The sequence below is a fragment of the Pagrus pagrus genome (genome assembly GCF_965226575.1).
Source record: "Pagrus pagrus genome assembly, chromosome: 12".
In the NCBI taxonomy this organism is placed as follows: domain Eukaryota; kingdom Metazoa; phylum Chordata; class Actinopteri; order Spariformes; family Sparidae; genus Pagrus; species Pagrus pagrus.
Genome location: NC_140196.1, coordinates 22,579,240 through 22,599,461, shown reverse-complemented (window position 1 = coordinate 22,599,461; position 20,222 = coordinate 22,579,240). Strand labels below are relative to the sequence as shown.

At 42.6% G+C, this 20,222-nt stretch overlaps 1 protein-coding gene across 1 annotated transcript in view; it reads left to right on the top strand.

Annotated features, from left to right (window-relative positions):
- LOC311266970 (phosphatidylinositol 4,5-bisphosphate 3-kinase catalytic subunit alpha isoform) overlaps window positions 1-20,222 on the top strand; it is a 149,107-nt gene that overhangs the window by 34,331 nt on the left and 94,554 nt on the right. The window lies entirely within an intron of this gene.

Here is a 20,222-nt window from a genome sequence, read left to right as displayed (position 1 = left end):
GGGACTCAAGGACATAATATATATAAGTACTTTCATGCCCTGATCAGCGTATTCAGGTCCTTGACATTTTAAGGGAGATAACAGGGTGCATAGAATCAGGTCAAGCCTGAATTTACTCTCTTTGAAAACAAGCTCACTTTTGCAGCATGATTCCTGCTGTCTTGTCTTCTTCAAGAAGCATCTTTACAACAACCTAAATATCCTCATCCATTTCTAAAGGCCCCCAAACTTGTATTTAAATCATTATTTCTCCTCTTTAAAAGGAAATATTCATGGATAAAACAGCATCAATCAAAGCCTGGGCTGTTTAAAAAGCAATGTTTTTGTAGTCTGACAGTGATTATTCTTTTTAAGCAAGAACATGTAGCTTTTTGAAGAAGAAATAGCACAGTCTGAAAAATCAAACTCAGAAACAACTAGATTGGCACTAAGTAGAGCGCATACCTCTGCCAAGGCCCAACAGCTCCCTTTAATTCAATCAAGCCTAATCCGATATCGAAGTCCATCGCTTTGTATCACTCTAAATTTTAACCCACCATAATTCAAGCTCAACAGATCTAGGATCTGCATCAAATTGAACTCACTCATAGATACCAGCCCCTTAAATACACCTTTTTATTATGTGTCCGTTTATCCAGATCCACACTTTAAGTTAATGGGGTCTATTCTGGGCCGAGGTCCATCCTCCATCCAAGTTTCGTGGAAATCTGTTCATTACTTTTTGTGTAATTCTGCCGACAAACCAACAAACAAACAAACGGACACAGGTGAAAACATAACCTCCTCACCTTCTCTCTTTTCAGTACGTTGCTGCTAAAGCCTTACTTGTTTTGAATTATGACCAGTCTACAGCGGACAAGTTTTCTATTTTTGTGTCTGGTGTGTCACGTTCGACGTCACAAATGTGCTGCATAAACAGTCAACAGTAGAAAGCAGCAGATCATGTGCCACCATGAGACTCAGTGTGGAGACAAGCAGTAAACACAGGAGAGATTGACTCACACCGTAAAAACATCCCCACCACAGCTAGATACTGTTCGAAATCAAACATTATAATCTAGTTAACAAAACAAAATGAAACAAAAAAAAGAAACCCCACCAACAATTGAGATCAATTAACCAAAATGAACCATATTAGTGCTGCAAACCATTTATAGCACGAGAACCAGAACTAAGACCAGCCGGGTAAATGTTGAAGAAATAGAAAAAATGACCTGCCACTGCTACAAACTAAATACAGAGGAAACACTGAAACAAACTTGTTTGTAAAAGTCAGTTACATTTTGAATTAGACATCTCATTTCCTTCTCATCCATGTTGAGAGGTGCACACGCACAGTGTGTTCATTGGGTTTGTATATCTTTTACCTCTCCTTCAAACTCAAAGCTAACTGAACAATGTTCTGGATGGCAAACTATTTACACCTCCTTGGAAAATGGAAAAATGGAAAAGTCAGTCATTATCTACTCACTGTGATGCCGATGAAAGGTCGGGTGAAGTTTTATAGTCCGCAAGACATTTCTGAATCTTCACAACAAAACAGTATTGGAGTGTTCTCCTACACAACTGAAACTTCAACTGACTTTCAATCAGCATGAGAGTAGGTAATGACAGAATTTTCATTTTTGGGTGAACTTACCCTTTAACTTCAATCTGTATCATAGCATAGCAGCACAAGGGGCGAAAATAAGTGTGTCCGGCTGTGTCTCACGTTTGAGCTGGAGCTGATAAACCTCTGTGACTACAGAGTCGTTTCATTTGGGAATGAATGCCGATTGTTTTTTGCATGTAGATCAATATTTTAATGATTTTATGAAAAAAAATGAAATGAGCAGTAAACACAGTCTAACTCAGGTCACATATGTGCTCCGGCAAACCTGAAAACATATCCGAATGATGATGTATTTTTATATTTCAAAGGTTGACACTTGTATAATTGCCTTTTTAGGTATACAGTACAGTAGGCAGCTAACAGAAAATGAGGGAGAAAGATGATGTAGCAGCGGTTCCTAGATGAACTCAAACCAGAGGCGTGATTACATAGATGGTGACTTACACGACAAACATTAAATATTCATGAGTAAATAGGAAGAGACCAACATTGCATTATATTTAGCTGTTATGTAAACAGGGTTTAAAGAGGCACTGTGTAGTTTTGGAGAAGAAATTCAAAGTCAGAATTTTAATATTTACAAAACGACACAAAGGCAGAAATCTTTATTTTTCCCATAACTGAATAAACAAGCTGTTCTCAGAGGATAAGGTCCTCAGAACACTGTTTGAAGCTAGAAATGTGGCAGGGTCCGCCACATATAAACAAAGTAAGACAGTATGAAATTGTGTTGTCCTTTAAGGTCAGTTTGTTTATTCAGTCAGTGAAGTTCTGTCTCTCTGATTATAACTCTTCTCCAAAACAATCATAGTGTGCACTGTGTTTCTTTAACAGTTAAAAACTAAACAAAGTGACATCACCAATTTCTAAACACACGCTGCCCACTTCAAACCAGTGAGAAGAGCAAATAGAAACAAAAAAATACAGACATTTCTTCTGTGAAATAAACAAAACCGCTCAAACTTTGGTAGGAAAATAGTGTCTTCATGCAGGACTCATCACTTTTTAGTAAAAAGCTGATTGAGAAAATATGATTTTAGGGCCTTTAAATAAATTGCATCATTATATAATCAAAGAAATGTGAAAAGGTTTTCGTGGTTCCATAAAATGAGACAAACCACTTCTGCTCCTCATTGTGATGCTTCCACACACAAGAGTATCTGGATCTGTGCAGTCAACCATCTTCTGACTCAGCTCCTGTAACGGCCTATAGAGGCGGCACACAACCCCCCAAGGACAGGGATGGAAAAGTCAGAGGCCTTGGGCTTTTATGTTAAATATACCCAAGGTAGGCACAGACACACAACTTATGAAATTTTAAAGATACACCGAACAGCCATTTGATGCAGGAGCCAGCAATTATTTCTGTGAAGCATTTGGCACAGAGTTTGTCGCTATGGAGATGGAGTTGTGTGAGGGGGACAGTAGAAAGCCAAAGATAAAATAATATTATGTAATTGGAGAGCGGAAACCCGGAGTGCTCTGGTGGAGCTGCTGGTGGAACAGATGAAGGTGTAGTAAGGCTTTAGTGGAAGTGTCTGCACGTTGTACTACTATGTGTCTATAAATGGCTCCGTCTGCTTTTTACACACTAACTGCTTTCCTGCCATGTAGACGGGGAGGAACTCAGCTACGTGCAGTTATTTTAGCTCCTCGGTGGAGTGTAAAAATATCTCCGGAGCTGCTGCCATCATTCAGTGTTCAGTGCCTTTTTGTGTTTTTGTGTCAAACTGAACAACAAAAAGACTTTGTGTCGTACCTCACAACAGCCAGGGATATAACAGACTATTATATCCGAGTCTGCTCCTTGACTGCTTGAGGTACAACACAAAGTCTTTTGTTCGTCCCCAGCACCCTCACATGCAGTGGTGGACGCAGGCTGTCTGAGGGGCAGGGGCATAAGAAATATGGAAGGGCACCACCATCATTCAGTAGGACATGATGCATGACAAAGCTCTGAACCCTGGTGAAGATTTAGGTGGAAACGGTGGTATGATTGTTGGTGCCTTTGTCGCAAAGACAAATGGATCACTTTACTTTTTCTCCGAAGTAGCAACTACCAACAACACAGAACAAACTGTGAGTTTATTCATTCATTTAGTCTAAAATGGAGATGTGAAAGCAGATTGAAATAGTGAAAGCCAGACTGGATTGTCTGTAAGCCTTTGATTTCCCAGCAGACTTTGTGCCGGGTTACAAAGTGAAAGTGAGGTTTACTGTATAGGGAACAAATCTAAACCAAGGTATTCTATAGCCAATATAGTGTAATTAACATTTACCTCATAATGATATGTTATAGCAAAAAATACTATGACTAATACTACTTATCTTAGCATGCAGTGCACCCTAGAGGGCACAAGGTTACATAATGGAGAAAGATCGTATGTGCATGAATCTTATATCAAGCATAATTGGTCATTTAAGTATCATTTTTTTTATATTGATCTATGTTTCTAAATCCTGATCTTCCAGTTGTTCGGGTAAAGGCTTGCCCCAGTGGCAACTTTGTGCATTATTGCTGTTAGGCTTCTTGTTAGGACAATACATGCTCAATGATGGTGATGTATTATTATATAAAATGAAGAACCTGCTCAGTGTTATTTCTATTTTCTAATACTTGATTTGTCGGCAATAATGGACACAGAACCATCTTATGGTCGAAGAACTGAAAGAACCCGACTTAGAAGAGTCAGTTTCATAGGTCACCAGGCTCGAACCAGAACACAGACACTAGACATGTTTGCTTCTTATTCTCAAACCAAGAATGAGCAATATTTGACCTTTGTGATTGTACAAATTTGCTTTTTGCAAAGTGTAAGGTGGAACAGAGTGGAGGTAACGACCAGCAGAGAATAACACGTACACGTAACACGTACCTCCTGAGGTAATGTGAGACCAGAGGTTCATCATATATATTCTTTTTGTATAAATTTGGGCCTGGTGGCTCAGTTGGTTTGGCGTGCTCCTCATGAATTTTCTTATGTTTTAAAGTACAGTATATGACACAATATCTGGGGACGTGGTGTTAGTGATGCGTTCTTTGATTGATGCATCATCACAAGACCTGAATCTTTAAAAACAAGTGCAAATTAGAAATAGCTGTGACCAGGTACGCACAAGTGTCCATGCGCTTAAGCATTCAAATGCACACAACTGTCGTGTGTGTGTGTGTGTGTACTTGAAAATCCTGCATAGAGAGGACCAGAACATGTTTTTAACCAACAAAATGAGGACATTTTTGCAAAGTGAGGACATTTTGGTCGGTCCTTCTACAAAGATTGGTGATGTTATTTGAATCTTTTTTAATGTTTTGTGCCTTTCTGTGACAGGCCCCTCCCATTGCCACATCCCCTTTAGCCACAAACGCACACCTTCAAATACACACATTTGACCTCATTGCCTAATAAAAAACCACCAAAGAGGGGAAATGTTTGTGGTCCAACGACAGAACGGCAGAGTGACCTATAGAGCTGCTATTTGCAGCTTTAAATAGGGTGAGATATTTTTTCTCGCCCTAAAAAACATTATTCATGCAGCAGAGGTTTAATAAAATATATCTACTTTATATCAAAGGGAAATTTACCCAGGCCTGTTTACATCGAGCAGCTTTGAAGGCAAATCGACAGTGTCATCCAACAAAGATAAAGGTAATTGGCCACAAAGAGGAAAACAGCATTTGACTGGAGCCAAAGTATAACAATTATGATAGCAGCAGCAGCAGCGGGCCAGAGAGTGGCTCTCCTCTTCCTGATGGTATTAACTGGACTGAGGATGGTCGTTAATGGCTCGGAGATGATAGATGAGTTATCGTCTGGTGAAAAATAGGAAGGGGGATGAAATCAGGCCAGCAATACTCATTCCATGATTCACTTTTTTTTTCTTCCCTCCTCGCCGCTGCCATCCATATTTTCTGCAGAGAGATTTCTCCCTACAAATCATTTATTAAGAGATTTAATTTTACAGGAATATATATTTATCCAGGAAGTAATTCTGTTTCCTCGGTGGAGGCTATTCATTAAAAAATCCTTTAAAATAAGACGTCAGCGGCTGGTCTCCTGCCAGCCTGGTCAGAGATTTACTGTTTCTCCGTTATTGTTGCTGACTTAAGAACCTGACTTCTAGATGTCATTGCCAGGGTGTGGCTCAGGTCCAATACTGTGTGTGGAGGAGAGGTTCAGAGGAACACACACACATACACACACACACACACACACACACAAAGAGAGGGAGGGAAATTTGCTCCCAATTATGTGAAAGTTTTTTCTCCATCTAATTTGCAGTATTATGTGTGTGCCCAGGCATAATACTGAGAGTTTGTATCTACACCTTATAGCGTTATCGAGACGGGCGGCTAATGAGCTGACAGGACTGTGGGAAAAGAGAAGAGAGGCAACAGTGTAGCTCGCTATCAACGAATACAATTCCTCATGTCCCCTTTCCTCATAAGCAGCTTTAGATTCAACAGCAGGACTAGCCGGCGGGAAGGCGAAGCGTTTGATTTATTACATGTGACGTTGGCGCTCGGGGGTATGTATATGTGGAGAGTCACTCAGGTAGCCCCCTCTGCATTTCTTATAGCTCCCATCACTGTGTGTTTGCATTCTGCGCGGCTGGCATCGCCTCAGATACATTGAATCAATTGCCTCCACCCACACCAACCATCCACCCCCATACTCATATGTGAGCCTCAGTGAAATTAATGCCTCTGGGACATACGCGAGCTCTGAGTTTAAGGCAGCTACGCTCATTGATTGGAGCCCATTGTAATAGCAATGGAAATATATTCAGATAATTATCAGGCTCATTTAGGTATGTGGCTCGCTTACGAACCTGGTGTTGCTTTGCGAAGGCAGATAGAGTTTTTTTTCTCCCGCAGCAGCAGCAGCAGCAGCAGCAGCAGCAGAGAGCCTCAGAGCTGACAGTAAATTTGCTCATCAACCAGTTTCGTTCCAGTGTGAGGTAAAATTATCCAATATTTCACGGTCTGGGCCTTTGAAGGTGGCGTTACTCAGCAAAGCTCAATGTGCTATGGAGCCAAAATGTAATGGTGTTCAAACTGGCACCGTGTTTTCATGGGTAGGCGCAGGCCTGTCTGACCTGCAGCATGAAGAAATGATAAGAGACTCGTCCTGCTCACTGTTGTATACGACTCAGACGATTGTGGCGAACACATCGAATAAACAACCAGTGCTTATCTTTCATTCATCTTTCCACGGCTGTTAAAAAACAGCGCGGCCATGCTTGTTGTCTGACGGAGTTAAGGTCAAGGTTTATCTACGCGCCGACATGTGGGAGCACATTGATCTCATTAGCGGTGTGTGTGGAGAATATCATAAAATGATGAGAACTTCATAGGAGGTCAGCCGAGGATCAATATTAAATCCTATCTCATTTATAATCCTGCTGAGCAGAGAGGCTCCGCGGGGCTTAGCCGCTTAGAGAAGACAGCATTTGACAATTTACTTTAATGCTCATATGAATAAATGTAATGACACACAAGTGCTTTGAGATGATTTTTTTTTTGTCATTGTCTGTTTGCAGGCACTTTAGTGCTGTTACATTGTCAGCAAACGCACTATAAATACACTGATGGATGATGGAGAGGCTTGACCAAACAGCGCTCGCACACACAAACACGATCAAGGAGAGTATTGACATACAGACGGAGCATTATGAAATTAAAATCAATTCATCAAATGTTTGTTACATCTCCTGGCAGATTGATGCTGTGTCCTCGGCTATTTTTAAGGAGATTTGGCTGCTCTTATCTGCAATCTCCACCCTCTCAGACACAGCATCTTCAGATCAGGGATTAGGCTTCTCATCATACATATCAGTCAGAGGGATTAACCCTTTTTGCACACTCTTATCCCCCCCAAGTTATGAATCTTACCGCTGATGGGTGTAAAATTCGATGAGGGATTGATTTTGAGACAAAATCTGGCAGGCAGCTGCTAAGAAACTCCAAACTTTGTCTCCCACTCTCCCCCGAAAAATCAAGGAATTTAACCTCTGATTTTGTCTGTTCCTGAGCCAATTAAGCTGTGAGATTTGTTTGAAGTTGTAGATTGAAAAGAGAGCTTGCCGGTATTCGGGCCCAAACAGTGAAGGGAGACCACAGGGGTCCAGGTTCCCAGAGCCTGCATGCGTAATCCAGTCTAACATGCATGCAAATCTCATCTGTGCCCGCACACAATGGCCTGTCTGTGTGGAGGAGGGAGGAAGGGAAGGGGAAGCCGAGAGAGAGGAGGAAAAGCTGTAAGTGTGTGTCCTCTGTGCCGGAGCATATGCCATGAGACGGAGCACAGACGCACTCAGGTTCACAGACTAGTAAGAGTCTTTTTATCGGGGTTGATATTTAAACATCTGCATAATTAATCCAATATCTGTGGAGCTCTCTGAGGAGAGAGAAAAACGCAGCATCGCCCGTGGAAAAGAGAACATTGTAAATTCTTGGCACTGCTCTGAGTGCAGCTCTTCTTCTCCGCGGTGTAAAAACAAAAGTTGGCGAGCCAGATCTCAGGGGAAATTAAAAATCTTTGTCTTATCCAGCCAATTAAATGAAATACACCTTTTTGTACATGGCTGGAGCTAGCCTCTGGAATCTATTTATGACCGTGTTGTGGCTCACACTTGTGCAGCGCTGCTCAGAGGAGCTCCACGTCCCTTCACCCCTCAGGATGAGGCCTGGAATCAGGGGCACGTGGAGAGCAGCCCAGTCACCTGGATAAAATGTTGGCCTTTTGCATTTCTTGCGCTTAAATTTGTACGCGCACCATGTTGACATTTCTACAATACATGTCATGTCACGTTCACAGACTGCCTTTCAACATTTGTAAGACAGAAAACACTGGATGCTTTTAACAAGAAACTGGCACATTGCCAGCCATGTTTGTGGCCTGATCTTATCTTAACCTAAACAACTGGGTTTTATGCTTAGAGAAACCTGAAGTTGCAACTTGGAAACCAATGTCAATCGATATTTTTGACCCGTTACTCATGTCGGTCGAGGTCAGTTTGCAAACAGACACACTGTCTGCTAGCTTGGCTGAGCAGTGTGAGGTGTGGGAACATTTCCTCCAGAAAGTCCATGTTAATTACAATGTGTGAATGCTAACATTAGCATTCAACCACTTCCTACCTGCCATTACCTTTTGATAGTGTGTAAATGAATTCTTAAATATCAACACACATCTTTTATTTAAGCCTGGGAGTGAAACACACTTAATGTAATCAAACAACTCTATTAGCTAGGGAGGTGGCTGAATGCTAACGTCAGCTAACGAGTCATCAAATATGTTGTTTTACCTTAAAATATAGCATGATGTCCCTGTGGATTCTTACTAACCATTGTCTGGAGCTGTGAAATCATCAGCATTTGTCACATTTTTTACAAACTGCAACCTTGAACACAGTGTTCAATATTCAAGCTTCCTATCCTGACAGTGATATCAGAGGAAAATGGCCGCCATGTGAATATGGTCTATTTTCATCATTTCATCATGATCATTTTGCATTTTTAAAATAATAATTAAGCGGCTAATTACTGGCTAATGGGCTGTCGGCTCAGCAAAAGCAAAAATGTAGCGAAACAGACATCCCTCGATGCGACGTGAAGACATGTAAGGCGTCGACATATCCGCGCATTGCAGGAACGTACACGGCAAACAATCCTTCAGGGGTCGGGGTGAGAGGTGGAGGATTTCTTATTTTATTTTCCCAGGGGCAGAGTCGCAGAGAACTTACTTTCCATCTGTCCCGATCATATAGATTCATAGGATTAGTCCGAGTGCTGTTTTATTCCTCAGCAGAGGCTCAACTCTCTCATGTGAAACATTGGATTAGATAGTCAGGGAGCTCTTTGTGTGTGTCTTCTCCGGTCCTCCAATGGCTCCTTTCTCTGCCATCCTACTATCATTGTGTGCGAGGGTGTTTCTGTATGCACGCCACGCCTTCAACTTTATTACATTTCGATAACTTTATACGTGTGTGTGTGTGTGTGTGTGTGTGTGTGTGTGTCTTTATTCTCCCAAGCTAGCACCTCTGCTCTGTTGGTACCCCACCGTGCAGACCATAGCTCAGCAGGGGGCCTTCACTCCAATTTGCCATCGTTTGTCACCATTTGTTCGTCCTGACAAACAAATTGTTGGCCCTCGGCCCCCTCCCGTTTGGCCACAGTCACACATGGGATCAGCTGCTCTCCTCTTCTCATGGCTCCGCTACTTTAGCGGGATCTCTTTCTTTTTCTTTTTTTTACAGAATAATTGGGCTCTGCGTCGCTTGCCGCGGCGGACGTATGCTTAAAATAGTTTCCCCATCTAATTACCTCATTTCATCTGACATTAATATTATAGCATGTTGCTGTTGCATTATTGATAGTGTGTTTGTCTCGGTGTATGAGCTGTTAATTAAAAGATAAACTGGAGCTGTGGCTGAATGACAGTTTCTTTATCCCGGAGTCTTTTCTCTGACCCTGTCTTATTGTCGCTGCAGTCAGATGTCTCTCCCAGCCTCAGCGTCATTGTGTACTTAAATATCTCTATTACGGGCCCTTAGACTTCAAGGTAATTGCATAATGCACTGTAAGGTCAGTTTTATGATAAACTCTAGCTGGACAGGCTTCCAGCCGGACTGAGCGCTGACGAACGAGGTCGAGATGTTCCAGGCAGATATGAGCCTCTGCATGGCAGGCATGGCAACCTTCTCCCCCGTCTGATAGCCGATGCTGATTTCCTGCCTCGTATCACTTTCTTGCATCTCGTTGCAGCAGAGAAACTCAAACATGTTAAATTGCTCCCCGGCTCTATAAAAACACAGGAAGGTCAGGCAGTTAAAGAGCTCTCTGTGAGGCTTTCCTGGGAGAGTAAAGCTCCTCTTTGGGCGGCTCGCAAATGGACAGGCAATAAACTTTAGGTGACTTTACGGCGTTAACAGCGAGGAGTGAACCCAGTCGGGGATTCGGTTTCACTCGTCCTCCTCCACTTCTCTGTGATGTTGCGTGTCAGAAGGTTTCAGCTGCGAGTCGTGAGATGAACCGACAGATGACCGTACCATTAGGCAGAGTGGCTGGCTGTTTCTCTGGTCAATGAGGCCACAGTGACAAATAAGTTGGCAAAGATTTGGGCGAGAGGCTCCTTGGCACCGGAGCCCAGGCTGCTTCCTTTCAGCCCCAATGAGGGACGAAGAACAGATGTCTGGTTTAAAGCCACGCGGTTTCTCTTGAGCTGTAATTTTTGCCTTGTTTGAAGTGAGCCCCGAGGCATATCTCATTTTCAGCCCTTGTACCAAATCATATGCATACCTTTATTCACATCTTGAAGACTCTCATTACGTGAAATGAAGAGTGTCAGATATGGAGGAAGCTATTAAGGAAGAGCAGCGAGCCCAGTGGTCTGTCGTAATTGGAGACACTAGTGCTGAGATGAGCTTTATATTACCAACGCCGGAGTGAATACTGACCTTGCTGTTTCCATGTTTGTGGCCCTGAGGGCGTTTTCAGTCTCTGGATGTGCGATTCATAGAAAAGTAATGGTGAAACATAAATTCAGTCCCGGGGAAGTGTGCAAATATGTCGGCTCCTGCCAACAAAGACAAAAAGATATTTCGATCATTAAATGGATTTATGCATAAGGAACTCAACCTCCTCTGAGGACGAGTCTGGAAATGTTCTTTATGTTTGTTATTGTCAACAAAACCACTGAAAGGCCAGAAGTCAAGGAAGATTGAAGTATTATCTGTGTAGCTAAAGCCTGATACATTATAGCAGCTTCCTCTGAGCCATAAAACTGTGAGCCAATCTGTTGCACTGTGTGACTTGCTCCTTCATTTCAGTGAACATGGGCACTGTAGTTCATTTTGAGTCAGTCCAACACACTGTCTTTCTCACTAGAGCACCAAATGTGTGTTAATCCACTGCTGAAAATAATCCTCTTTTTACTCCTGCTCAAGAAACCAGACTACATTTCTGGACCTTTTGTAAAAAAAAAAAGACTGAAGGGGCCAACATACTTCATCATGACTGCTTGATGGCTGGCTGCATGGTCCCTCTCCAACATCAGTTAGGGGAGCGATGTGCAGCCATTCCTGTAACCTCCAAAAATCGACGATCCGATGTTTGGTCAGCTGTCCGGACATGCCGTTTCACACATGTAGCCCACAAAAGGAGATTGTCCGAGTCAGACGTTCTCACCTACTAGAAATATTACATTTTGTTTACGCAGAGGGTACGGCCCGGGGTGTGCAGGAGGAGGTGGGTGACTGCTTTTGCATAGATATCAATACTCCATTTATTGGACGTATTCACAGTATCAACAGAAAAGGAGAAAGCAATAAACAGGCAAGCAGGAAAGCAGCTTCACTCCATGCTACGTCAACATCATCTGCATACCCCCCTCACGCTGTGAATTGTCTGGATATTGACCTGCTTTATTCAAACATGGGCTCAATAAGACATCACAGGATTTTGTGGAAAGGAGCTCGCAGGCGAAGGTCCGGTTAACGTTTCGACTCAGACATTCACATTCACAGATACAGCTTGTCTGGGTAACCCAAAAATGAATTTCTGTCTTTATCTACTCACCCCCATGCTGATGGAAAGTCAGGTGCAGTTTCATAGTCCACAAAACATTTCTTCACAGCGATGCAGTGCTGCAGCATTCCCCCTAACAACTGAAGTAGACAGGGACAAAAAAAAAAAAACAACTGAAAAAAACAAATGGCTCCAGACAGCTTGTCTCCAGAAGCTCTGAGATCCCATACTGTACAGATGTGAAAAATGATTTACGCCCTTTCTCAAGCTGAAGTCTTCACTGTAGCTGCGACACTTACACCAGACAAGCTGTATTGGGCCATAATTATGAAACAAAGGGTGAAGCTTCCCGACTTTCCATCAGCATGAGGGTGAGAAGATAATGCCTTTATTTTTGGGTGAACTTGGTGGTAGAGCGTAGCGGTGTGCGAGTACGGCTTAGCTCTCTTCTTTAAATCTTGACATTGTTACAATGAAAAAGCAAAAGCTAACATTGCTACAGCTAGCTGGAGCTATTGTGACAGAAAGAAGCGCTGGGCTGAGTGCTGTAGTGAGACAGACTAATGCAGATTGTTGCCAGTAACATACAGTATATATAAATATAGAACATCAGCAGAGTCGTCCTTTAAAATACCAGGAGGAGACCATCACGCTCATCTTTTAATGTATTCCAGAAATCCTGCAGATAAAAACTGAAGAAACTCTCGGTTCATCTTTCATGCATTCAAAATCAGGATCCTCAAGACGATCATTTATCTCTGTGTGAGCAGTCGTTTTAATATGAATCCCCACTTTGATAACTAAATTATTGATTTAAGTGGCTGCAATAAAACCTCATCAGCAAATTCATTTTAATTGACAGGAACAGGCTGATGGTTTCGTCACTCCCCGGTTGATTTATGTTTAAGGTTGATTTTATCGGCACTGAAACTCACCCAGGGGTATTAATGTGAAATGATCTCACTTTCACCCCCGTCCGCAGGGACGTCACAGCGTATTTGGATTCAGGGCTTTGCTTTCCAACAGGGGATTGAATGTGGCTCCTCTGGTTGAAGGTCTGTCCTTTCACACAGCTGCCTCACAGCCCACATGTCATCAATCTGATGTAAGTCGAAGTAATATTGATAAAAAATTTTTTTAAAAAGATTCCTGAAAATCATCACAGCTTCCAAGATGTTAATAAAATGCCGTACTAGATTTCTGTTTTAACCAAAATCCTTTTCAAGCTTTTAATGTGAATAATAACAGTTGGCGTCGGTGTTAAAGGGCCTTTTTTAGAGAGGTGCAATCAGTGACTGTCATATAAAACACTTCAGAGTTGAATTAGCTAAGGTGTCCTAGCCTTCATCTCATAACCATCCACCGTTTTCTAATCAAATCGCTTTCATCAAGAGCTCATCTAGTTGTTGCAAACTATGTTAATGTGTTAAAATGAGGAGAGGATCCACCAGTGTGGCTGCAATCAGCACAGACTTTCATTACTGTACGTTAGAAAGTAATGGGAAGGCACAGCAGAGGAAAAACAAGGCGATTATGAGTCAGCAGCGGGAAAAATCTCCCTCCTAATTAAATCAAGTGTGCCCTTCACTTCGCTAAACTTCCATATCTTGTTTTGATCGTGCGGCGGCTGCTGCTAACCTGCGCAGGACGTTTGGAGAAATACAGTGGTGAATCTAAGCTCCAGGAATTAGATTAAACTCCGGTGCTCGCTGGGTTCATCAGCGTCGTTAAATGGAAATCACTCGAGAAAAAAGGTGTGTGTTTCATGCAGACAGGAGGTCAGCTCATCTTAGACCTCTAACTGGCAACTGCAGCTGTGAGACAGACTTCAAATGGAAGCTTAACCACCGTAATTCAAAGAGGCTTAAAAGCAACTTTGTGTTATTTTCTCTCTTTTGCACTCTTTTGGGAAGGACACGATAGATTGGTGCACATGCTAATGCAGGTATATGATGCATCACATTTAAAAGATTATTTTAAAAGCAGTGTTCAAATGTTACTGAAGGACGTCTGATGAAAGTTTTGTCCTCTGCCAGGCTGCATGAGGAGTGTGTCTACAAGAAGCATGTAGAATTAGCTGTAATGAGAACTTGTTTGTTCTCCAGGATCTCAATGCAAAACGGATCAGAAATTAAGGGAACGAGGGACGAGTGCTTTACAGATCAGTTATGATCCCCAAATAAGAACTGTTGTGTCATCAGGTTGTGAAAAACCCCTTTGGCACATTTTTTCCTTTGTATTTGGTAATAATGCAGCTACTGTTGCTAATTCACTAACAAATACTCTTGAGCCACCAGGTCTTAAAGGCGCGTATGCAACCACCTGTCAGATTCATATTTATAGGGGGCAGCATGTCACCCAGAGTACCTGCTAACTGCTGCTAACAGTTGCTGCCATAGCTAGTTAGCTCAGTTAGCTGTGCAGATAGCAGTTTGTAGTACTGTAGAGGATCTGGGATCAGGGGAGTGTTTGTGTTTACACCGCTTGCACAGGAGCTTTGGATCTGGTTAGCATGCTAACTTCAGTAGATATCTCCGCAACACAATGCATAAGAGATCAAAATATCAAAACTACTGTTTATTCACATTTTGTTGATGATTTTTGTTTAATTCTCAATGTTTTCAACTAAAATCCGTACATATTGCCCCTTTCAGTAAATGTCAGTAAGTCGTTAAAAAAGGGTTTTAATCATCCTTAATAAATGGGAGTTTGGTACAGGTAAGTGCTCCAACCAGTCAGAGATTTTTCTCAACCTGGCAACCCCAAAGTTGTTCTTATAAATGGCTTATACCTGAAATATCAAGCATTTGTAAACTATGTATTATATTTGGTACCCAAATGTTTGAAATGTGTAAGAAGTGGCCACCTGTCGAATCCTCATAACAAGTAGGGGCAGCGTGACCACTAACTGCTGTTAGCGAGTTAGCTCAGTCATCCCTGCAGCTAGCGGTCCGGACTGGGAGCTCTGGTAGTGTTGGTGTTTACCTCACTAGCACAGGAGCTTTGGGCCGGAGCTAGCTGGTTAGCTAACTTAACACAAGCTAAGTGGCCACCCCTGAATGGACTACTGAATTGATTCTGACATGTACAATATTAAATTTCCCCTTTAATTTGACACCACACTGTTGTTAAATCCGCAGCATGTGACTGCAAAGGTCAAGACGTTGATCATTTGAATGATTATTTCCTTTGTGAATAACAGCTTCACCTCATTTATTCTTCCTCTTTACATTAACACACATCTGCACACACACGTCATCCTTCCCTCGGTCGCTGTTTCTGATTGTTTACACCGGAAACAGCAGGAAAGTCTCTTCGTCTACAGTCCTCCTAAAATCAGATTACACAGAGTCTGAATCCCCGCCAGCCCTTTGATGACCAGGACATGACATGATGAAGACACGAGAACTCTCAAGACTTTTTTTTTCTTTTTCTTAGAACCGTATGAAAACAGAAAAGCTTTTTAACTCTGCTGAGCTTAACTTCATAAAAGTAGGGTCAGTAACTGTTTTCTTGCCAGGAAAAGCTCGCAGGCAATCAACGAGCAACATCAAGAGAACATGCAGACGTCCTCCAGGCTGACCAGCAGTCATACATTCAGTGCAGTACGAAGGAAACAAGCGCTGCCACCAAAGAGCGGCATCATTCAGTGGAACATGTAAAGTTAAATTCATTTATTCTTTAATTGCGTTACTTTAAAGCGGCTCTATGTAACAATTTGTAGCAATTTACTCCTATTAATGACTTTAATTTACTTTTTAAGAATGTATTGGCCATGTGTGAGCAGATTGTAAAGTGTTGAAGAAATGAGACCTTCCCCTCATTTGCCTACGAGCCTGTGACGATCTGCTGAAACTGCTGGACTGTGGGTTTTTTTGCGAGGGACTGCGGATGTGACTATGCGCTATGCTAACAGAGAACAACAGTAGCTAACAATTTAGCGTAATTTCCGACATATTGCTTACAGGATTATAGATTATTAACTTAATGCTCCTTATTATATTATTATGCTGTTCAGAAGACAGAGTTGGGAAATCTATTTAAGTCGCTGTCATAACATTTTCTTGACCTTAAAGCAACATTATGTGCAACACCACTGTCTTATGACAAATCCCAGGTCTCTCATTACAGCATAACAATGTGATGAGTTGGAGTGAACATGTATGTAACGTTGTGATCCAAGTCCAACCCTCTCACTGAAGTTACATAGAGCAGAAACAAGTGATGGGGGGCGGAGTGGCTGAGCAGAGACACCATTCACTCTATTACAAGACACTGAAGCATCAACACGATTTGGAAGTTGTCAAAAAGAAGTCATATTATTTTGCCGAACAGACTTTTTCTGCTCGTCAACGAGTTGCTTCTTAGCCGAGAAAGCACACAGTGAGCCTGAAGGGACCCGTGCAGCTACACACCGCATGATTCTGCTGCCGGAAAATAACAAACAACAACTGTGACACAAATGTAATGATTGTAATTAGCATGATCATTCTGTGTGACATGTGAGAGCGTCTGCGTGTAACATCAACATGAAAACAGCTGTCGGTTTTTACCATCAGCAGCACAATAAAGGCTGATCGTCATCTGAGAATGCGACTGAGTGAAACCTGCTATAACCAGGCAGACATTTCCACAGGTTCAGTATGAAAAAAAATAAAATAATAAAATAAATAAAGAGGCCTCCGTGTGCACTTAAGAAGACAAATTCTTTGGGATTTAACTGTTTCTACTTTGCCCTCTGGCTATATAGTTTATTTTTGTCGAAATTTACATTTTCATTAGCATAGCGAAAAGCCCATTTACATGTTTTTAGTAAAGTCAGCTTTCAAGTTTGTTGTGTTCATTCGGTTCGTCTGACTGAGATCCTGAAATCCCAGACGCCAAACCATCTCAGTGTGGTATATAAAATGCACGGCGCGATGCTGTGTCCTTGTAAATACATCGTTTGTCATGGAGATTGGACATTCTCCGTGCTACAACAACTGGCAGGACAACATGTTGATCAGCCAGGAAGTGAAGTCCTGTAGTCCCTTTTTCTTCACGCCGAATCTCCCATCATGTCCCGACTTTTCATTATCCTTACAAATCTCCCAGTGTGCTAACAAGCCGCTACGCTCAGTGAGCGAACAGACGGAGCTCAGGGGGGAGAAGAGGATCAGAGAGACTTGGAGCTCTTGGGTTGGTGTGTGCTTAGAGATTCACATCTTTTTTCCCCCCCTACATACAGCTGGGGCTCAATTAGTGTCCATTTTTACTAATTAAGTACACTCTGCCTGAATCAGTGGTGCAAAAACTAACGTTGTTTGTGAAATCATACGCTGTATCCGGCTTGCCGCCCCTGAGGCAGGCTGGAGGCCCTTCTCCTGTACACTGCTCTTCCTCTTCCTCTTTTTCTCTCTCATCATGTGTTCAGAGACGAGGAGAGCAAATTAAGCATTCCCAGTGGTTTCTATAGCTCGTAAGTCCTTTTTTCCTTCTCCTGTTTACACAGAATCCTCCTCGCAAGAAATGCAGGGTTTTTAGCAAATTAGGGGCAGAGCGTCGATATTGAATTTGACGCCTTATGTGATCCTTCCCCTTTTTTGAAACCGGAGCCCTTGATGTTGAACGTTCGTTCCTGCGTGACATCCGTCAATGTGGCACCGTGCTAAAGCCCAGCTAAAGGCATAGTGCCGGAGTTTTGTGCATATTTTCGTAACAATGTGGAGCGGAGTAAGCTTGGCACAGCAGATAAATCCTAAAGGACTTGAAGAAGAGACCCACAGTCACAGACATTTACAGTGTGAAAATACCCTCGCTGGTGTCTGAAGTTAACACTTTGTAGTATGATATGTGTTAAATTGCTGCCACAGAGAGAATTGAGTCCGAGACTGTCAATCTCTACACACCATCTGCGTATGGTATTAATTTCCCAGACAAGACGACGGTCCTTCTGCAGAAGGGTCAGACTTCTCCAAAATGATCTGTCAACCCCTTCATCCCCTGTCGCACTCTTATCAATGCCGCACACTTCCCTCTCCACTGTTGCCATGGTTACGGTTTGGCAGGGATGAGCGGTATCAAAAGCGCTGTGGAGTTTAGCGAAGACTCCTCTCCACACTTACCTCTGTTATGTTGCTCTAATCCCTTCCTTTTGATCTTCTTTTGATGGAGACATTAAACCTGGAGGAATTCAGGATGTACCTTGCAAAACCTTACGCTGCCGTCTGACTGGATGAGACGCCGATTCTCCGCGGACCGGCGCTTTGGTCCGGCTGGGCAGCTCTCTTCCAGCTAACAGATACCACCTCATTATCTGCAGTCCGCAGATATCGCAGTCGGGAGCGCGCCTTTCTTCTGCTCCACTCTTTGAAGCTAAGGCAAAAACAATGAGCTGCAAAATTTCAGCTCTCTTTGTGCCAAATTGTGACTTTAAAATACTTTGAGGGCTTTGGGGAAAAAAAAGCCTGACGTCCAGATTCAAAGAAGACAAAGAGTCCACAGCAACGCCAGAAGCTCTGTGAGGCTGACCTCAGGCACAGCAGTGCTTGGAGCTAAATGCTAACGTCGGCATGCTAAAATGCTCACGATGAATCAAAATGCAAACATGTTAACCAAGAAAGAAACTGTCCCTCACATGCTGTGTGTGTTCTCTTCATGTCTGTGACGTAGTCTACACATATAGACATTAAAACTGCAGTGACATGCTGGGGGTGAATTATTAGACCATGATATGCTGCAGTCTTGCTTCCACTTTTTCACACTGGCCATCGGCGATATTGCAGCAAAATTCCCCTGCTGCCCAGAAAGCATTTTGCCCATACGCCATCACTGTATAAGAGACATCTGTAAAACTGTGTACAGGACACCTCCAGCTAAACATAAATCAACTATTACTCACTTCATGGTATCTTTTACACCTGCGGACTATAATCTTTGTAAAACTGTTGCAAAGCCCAGAAAAGTCTTGGCCAGAGGCATGATGGGATTAACCCTACTGGGCATATTAAGTAGGCCGCAAACGCAGAAGATAGAAGCTCCTCTGACGTGGCACTCACAGTGGGAAACATGAATGCTGGGATCATGTAAAGCTGCTGTAAGTCATATAAAACTGAACTGTTGTCATTTCACAGCTTCCCAACTGATCAGCAAATGACAAGATGATGAATAGTGATATTTCACGGTAAGGCAACATATTTGATAACTTGTTAACTGATGTTAGCATTCAACAAATTCCTAGCTAACATTACCGCTTGATTACAAGTACAAAGCGCAAGTACTATTTTCTGCTGCTAACTGCCACTAATTGCAATCTGTTCAATGAATGTAGTTACCATTAGCTAGTTAGCTCAGTTAGCAGTGCAGCTAGGCAGACGACTGGGGGAGTGTTGGTGTTTACACCTCTTGCACAGCAGCTTTGGACTGAGGTTTTCAGTCCCAGGGCTCCTGGATCATCACGCTAGCTCAGTCTCATCTCTGCAACACAATACACATCAAAACTTACATCTTCCCATTCTGTTGATAAATGCGGTTATTTTTACATATTGCAACTTTAAGTAAAATGTTCACACCGAGCAAAGATCACAGCACCGACTAGAACTGATTGCAGCCCCGCATCAAGATAAAACCCCAGGTCTCTATATCTGCTCCCGGACTCAGTGTGACGGAGTGATGAGAAGATGTGTAAGACTACGTCCCACAAATATTTCCTCACTTTCGCTCCTTTCCTTCATCCTGCACCCCGTGGCCCTCTGTGAGAAACATCAATATCACTGACAGATGGTTGAAACACAGCGAGCGTGAGGAGAGAAAAACAGCAGCTTCGTACAGTAGCACTGTTTGTGCTATGTGTGCATCCTCATCCAGTTTAATTTAAGGCAAAAGAATTTCCATTTCTGCTCGCGTTGATGCTAAATGAGGCTCTGATCCCTGAATATTCATCCGCCGGCGCCGAGCGCTCGACTGGCTGATATAAACTATAGCAACACATTAGAGTCAGTGCCATCTTAACAAATTCACTTTCACCTGTCATATTAGCGCTAACGACTGACAATTAATGTTGAGGGAAGTGCGCGATGCAACAAGAGCACCTCCGAGCGCGTG